At 49.3% G+C, this 6,000-nt stretch overlaps 1 protein-coding gene across 2 annotated transcripts in view; it reads right to left on the reverse strand.

The window, feature by feature from the left end:
* Tns3 (tensin 3) overlaps positions 1-5,666 on the reverse strand; it is a 266,521-nt gene extending 260,855 nt beyond the window's left edge. Inside the window, exon 1 of one of the 2 annotated variants that reach the window (XM_048786578.1) lies at positions 5,547-5,666. The gene's annotated coding sequence lies outside the window, so the exon portion shown is untranslated. The remainder of the gene's footprint in view (positions 1-5,546) is intronic. The other variant, XM_015490306.2, reaches the window with a different exon arrangement.
* Positions 5,667-6,000: the final 334 nt, after the last annotated feature.

Here is a 6,000-nt window from a genome sequence, read left to right on the forward strand (position 1 = left end):
GGGTGGAGATGGTGGTATAGCAATGTGAATATGCTTAAAGCAAACTGACCTATACAACCTAATTTGATTCAGATGTTAAATTCTACATTACTTGTAGCTTTCCACAATTAAAAAAAAAAATGTGTTCTTTGATACCAAACAACCTGCTAGAAATCTAAGAACATGACTAGATAGTATCTGCCCAAAGATCTATGTGTAGTGATAGACACATAACACAGATGATTGTGGACAAATACTTAAGCACAAGAACGTAAGTACGTCCACATACTGTTCACCAGCAGTCCTGTTTATGCAGAGTTATTTGCAGATTGGGAAAGACTCCTATTGCCACAGTGATTTTTAAGATGCAAGATACAAAATAATACAAACAGTATGATCTCAGCTTGGTAAATTCAAAAGCATAGAAAGCTAAACTTGTCGCCTCGGGTGTATTATGGTTTACATCTTAAATGCCCTCATTCCAGAGCTCTTGTGTTGACGGCTTGGACCCCAACTCATGGTACTATTGGGAGGTGGTAGAAACTTTAAGGGATAGGGCTTAGGGAATTGTCACTGGGGTGTGCCCTCTAGGGAATGCTGGGACCCCAGCTCCTTCCTCTTTCTCTCTTCTCTTCCTGGCCACCAAGAGGTAAGCAGCTCCTCCACCACCCTCTCCTGCCATTATGTTCTGCCCCGCCACAGGCCCAAAAGCTGTGGAGCCAACTGACCATGGAACGAAACAACTGAGACCATGATCCAAAACAAACTTCCTCTTCTTAGAAGTTGATTATCTCAGGTATTTTATCACATTGACAGAAAGCTGACTAACATGGAGGTGGAGGGTGAGATTTGAAAGACGTTGTTCCTGCTTCCTTAGATTTTTTTTTTTTTTTTTTTTGACCTTTTGCAAGCCTAAAATGAGCACCTATTACTATTTTGTAGAAAAACAGTCAAAAAGCAAGTTCGGAAGCAAAGACACATTTGCTTCTTGAGAGCATCTGCTACTCCCTAAGTAAACAGATGACAACCCTGGCCTACCTCCTCCCACAGGACAAGAGGGAAACACATTCTTAACCAGCCTGGGGCCCCACCTGCCTCCCTAAGCACACAGCCCAGCCACCACATGTTTACAAAGTCTCTTTCCTCTGCCCCTGGCCACTGGACTCTGCAGGCCTTTCCAGAGGAGACAAACTGGAAACACCTGTCCCATCATTGGGACAAACTCATCTATCACTCTGGCCTCCCCTGTGTCATCTAGTCATCATCCCATTCACTCCCCACCCCCCAGCTGGGAATCAGATAACACCTCCAAGAAGGGGGAAGTCTTCCTGGCAGCAGGCAAGGTGCTCTTCAGACCCCAGGGGTCAGGGGAATTCATCAGGACCAAAGCAGTACTGGGGCCAGAGCCAGCAAGCAGGGAGGGCAGCAGTCACACAAAGTAGCACCCTGCTGTAGTTCCCACCTCAAGCTCAGGATCCCTTGCGAGTGCATCCCAGGCTGTAGGTGAGGAATGACCAAAATCTCCCTGGACAAAGGCTAGATTTGCCCCAGGTTTGTGAGATGCCAGAGCCTGGACTATTTCATTGCCTCTCAGCCTGAACACACCTTTGATCTACCTCCAAAATGGCCAGTGGGGAGAGGGGTGAGTGCCCAGGGAAATCTCTAGGAAAGGTGAGGATTACAAAGTAGAGAGGAACGCCAGGACCAGGCCAAGGGAGGCCTTTGTTCTGGAAGGAATGTGCACAGACTCAGACACCCTGGCTAATGGCCCAGCATGGCCCCAGGGCCGTCAGGCTGGCCAGATGTGGGCCTGCGCAGTTTATTGTGTGGCCCTCAAGTGAGTGAAATGCTGCAAACTGCAGCTGTGCTCTAAGGTAATGGGGAGAACGTGGATTCCTGAACCCTCTGGTGGGAAATAACCAACTCCCAGGAGCCTGGAGTGGGCAGGGCTGTCCTGTAAAAAGAGAAGCAACTGCAGACGGCCTTGAACGGCCCTGCCCACCAATTCCTCAGCAGTTTCTTTCTTTCACTCTTGCAACTTGTGTACTGGTGTATAAAAACCAACTAGTTATCATAGACATTTCATAAAATCTACACACAAGTGGCGCCATGTCACACTATTGCTGCCAAGAAACCATGAAAGACGACACCCTTTGGTCCACCTGGAAAGGTCTCCTGGTGCTATGGGGTGTGACCTGGAAAGGGGGAGTGCTCATAATCATTAGCAGGACGCCCTTGTTAAAACTTCCTGGGTGCCAGGCTTGGTGGTGCCTGTGTGTAATTCCAGAGACCTGCAAGCCTGAAGCAGGAGGATCACAATTTCAAGACCAGCCTCAGCAACTTAGCAAGACCCTGTCTCAAAATAAAAACTAAAAAGGACTGGGGATGTAGTTCAGTGGTAAAGCAGCACACCTGGGTTCAAAATATCCAAAACCAAAAAAAAAAGAAAAGAAAAGAAAAAAACTTCCAGGGTGCTACTTGGGCAGAGTCAGGATTTCTGAGAGTCTTCTAGCTCATTCCTCAGCACCACCAGAAAAGAAAAAATATATATATATATGAAGATAGAAGCCAGTCCTGGAAAGGGTGTATAAATGTGATTATCTCTCCAAAAAGAGAAGAGGAAGAGGAAGGGACGGCAACTTAACACACCATAATTAGAGCTGAGAGAGGAAGGAAGAGAAGAAAGACTGGTCTCAGTGTCCGAGGAAGCAGCTGGGGCTGGAGCCTGGCTGCAGAGGCTGGCGGATGCCCTGAGCTGGAGCCTGGGACTGCCCACTCAAGTAGGGGCAAGGTGGTTCTTTGAGAGGCTGGGCCATGAGTCAGTGACTAGGAAAATCCCTCCTCTCCGCAAGGGCTCTAAGCACTGCAGGCCTGAGTTCAAATTCAAGACTTGCTGTCCCATGACATGGGCAAGTTGCTCAAGCTTGGCTCTTACAGAAAATGGAGACAATCAGGACGACTTTCATGGATGAGCAACAATCAGATCATGGATAGAAAGCCTCTCAAGCTGGCATGGCTACTCAAGCATTTGCGGAGGGCTTCTGGGGGCTTCCTGACCAACCCAGGGAATGGAGACAAATACAGAGAGAACCTCTCCTTGGGTGGTCTCTCCAAGAAGCACTCCTTGGCTTGATCAGGGGATGCTCTGAAGGAAAAAAATGTCTAGATCACCCATCTTTCATTCATTTTGCCAACTTAGAACAAAACTTAGTATTAAAAAAAATCAACAAAATTCTTTTTAAGAGTCTAGGGATAAACCAATTAAAACAAATAAATTTTTTTTAAAAAAAAGAGTATAGGGGTGGTTCTGATGAACATCAATTATCATCTCCTTCCCTGACACAATGGGGTATTCCAAGGGCTCCTAATTTGCACTGACCTTCACCCTTAAGCAAGATGTCTCTGATCATTGTTCACCCTGTCTTTAGTGGTCTCCTCTCCAGAAAAAGTCCCCAGTGGAGCCTTGGAGGTTTTCTAAGAGAACAGGAGCTGGACAGCAGGATGTACTTCAAGAAGAACACATCACATGGATATGTGGGATACCCCTGCACAAAACACATTCCTGATATAGAGTTCAAACAGAAAGCTAAAGAAACTTGGAGATGCTGTTTTTTCGTTTTTACAAGAAACGGGCATGGTGAAAATCAATATTCCTGCTCCTGAGCTACACCCAAAGAACTGTACATGGGACATGGACCTGGATAAGGACAAAACATGCTCTAGGATCCAAAATGCTTGCTGAATCTAAGAATGAACACATGTTCAATGGTATTTCCATGAGAGTGACTTTTATTGGTATTTTTTAAATTTTTATTTATTTTTTGCAGCACTGGGGATCTAGCCCAGGGCCTTGCACATGTTAGGCAAGTAAGTGCTCTACCACTGAGCTCCATCCTCAATCCATGGTGTTTTAAATATAGTGTACAACCCTTACAGCAAGACAGTAGGGTGTTTAAATACCAGTTCTGCATGAAGATTCCTGTGACGATGAGGATGGTGTCCTGCTCTTGGTTTCACTATGAGGATTAAAAGAAATAATTGTGCTCTGATTTTTTTGAGCACTCTCACTAATGGTGATAAATAAAGTAGCTCTAAGTTAATCAAATGCTTACTTAACCAATTAACCAGATCCCCTTATTCTAGATCAACAGGGATAGCAGCAAAGGACTCTGGGTTGTGGTGGCTTACCACCTGGATGGTACAGGTAAGCTGATGACCTTCCATCCAAGTGCTGCTTATCAGAGACCTGCAGGAAGGACCCAGGGGTTCCCAGGTGAGTGCACCTCCTGGAAAGCTTCAGTCCAGACCCTACTAGTCCTCCTACCCAGTTTCTGCCTTGTAGAGCAGACACATCAGTCTCCCCCCAAAACAGGAGCCCCCTCCCTGAAAAGTCTACAGGAGAAGTCCAAAGGAACTCTTGAAGCACTCAGCTAGCAAATATCTCTGACCACCAAGTTCAGAAACCAGGTCACTGAGAGGGAATAGAGGCCTCCCCTGATTGTATGTAGGGAGTTTCCTCCAGGCTGATCCTAGAAAGGACCACAGCACACAGAGTCAGAGGGGCTGGGCTCATCCAGGCCCCCTAATGATTCCAGGGCTTTAGAAATATGCTTGTTATTTTCCTCATCTGTTAAATGGGTCCTGCAAAAAGAATCCTGCAGAGATAACGTTTTGTGATTGCCAGACCCCTTTGGTTTCTTCCACTCACTCTTCTTGCCTCATTGCCTCCTTCCCAGGTCATTGTTATCTCATGGGCAACACCTCCTGCAGCCCAGGAACATATTTTGACCCTGTGCCCTTTAGCTCTGGGGTCACACTCCCAAGTAACTCAATTTCAAAACATTAGGTGCCAGAGCAACACTTTGTAAAAAGCCAATCAATTTGCATTCAGGAGCATGCAGTTCCCTGAAGCTACTACTTTTTTCTACCTTCTTGGTGGTATTTAAGGAAATAATTCAACTGCTGCTGCTGATAGCTTTGGCAGCCTCAGCTGAGCAAGGGCTGTCCAGACATGCATTAGAATCCAATTGTCAGACGTGCAGCAGCAGCCAGGAGAAGAGCCCCAAAACCCCACCATCCTGTCCAGGAATTCTAGGCTACACCCCCACGCTTCAACANGTGCCGATCAGTCCCCGCCCGCGGTGCAGGGCGCCCAGGCGCCGCGGGCCCTGACCCAGCCGGCCCGCTTCCTACAACCCCAGCTTAGCCGGTCCGAACTCCCGACACCGGCCGAGCTGGCCTTCACCACAGCTCTGTCCTGTTATTTCGGCTAAGCCCGGTCTTCTAACCGCCTCAAACCCCGTGACTGTGCGCCCCTAGTCTAGGACCCCATACGCCCTAGCCACGGTCCCTCTGTGTCTCTGTCCCCGAGCCCCAAGTTGTCTCTGCACCCAGCTCCTGATGCCTGCACGTCCCTGACCTGGCCCCCGCGCCCTAGCGCCCCAGCTCCGGAACCCCGCGCGTCCAGAGCCGAGTCCCGGTGCTCAGGGCGCAGGAACCCGCCAGGGTCCGAAACAAAGAGCGCGGTGGCGCGTGGCCGCGTCTCCCCTGCCTCCCGGCCCCAGTACCTGGGCGAGCCCGCGGCGCGGTCCGGCCAGGCGATGGCCGCAGCGAGGCTGGGAGCGGATCAGAGCGCGGGCGGGCCCGTCCTCCTGGCTGGCGGCCCGCGCCCGAGGCAGGGCCCCCTCGAGGCGGCGCGGGCAATCGCCACAGCCGGCTCCCGGGCCCGGCTGGTCACCTGGCCTCATCACCCTAACAATGTGGCGCGTTTCCATGATCTAGCCGCCTAGCTCACAGTTCCTAATGATGTGGACCCCTGGACCTTTCTTCCCTAGCAGTAGTGGGCAATGGGAATTTTTAGATCCACTGAACAGCCCAGGCTCTTATTATTCAGGAGGCTGGAAGGTTCTGGGTCGGTGGAAGCGCACCTGGGAAGGTGGGTTCTAGTCCTGGTTCCCACGAAATCTGTTCATTCTTTCATTGAGGGCTTGTAATTATTGTGCACACTCCGCACCCAGAGCA

The sequence above is a fragment of the Marmota marmota genome, unplaced genomic scaffold (assembly GCF_001458135.2).
Source record: "Marmota marmota marmota unplaced genomic scaffold, marMar, whole genome shotgun sequence".
Lineage (NCBI taxonomy): Eukaryota > Metazoa > Chordata > Mammalia > Rodentia > Sciuridae > Marmota > Marmota marmota.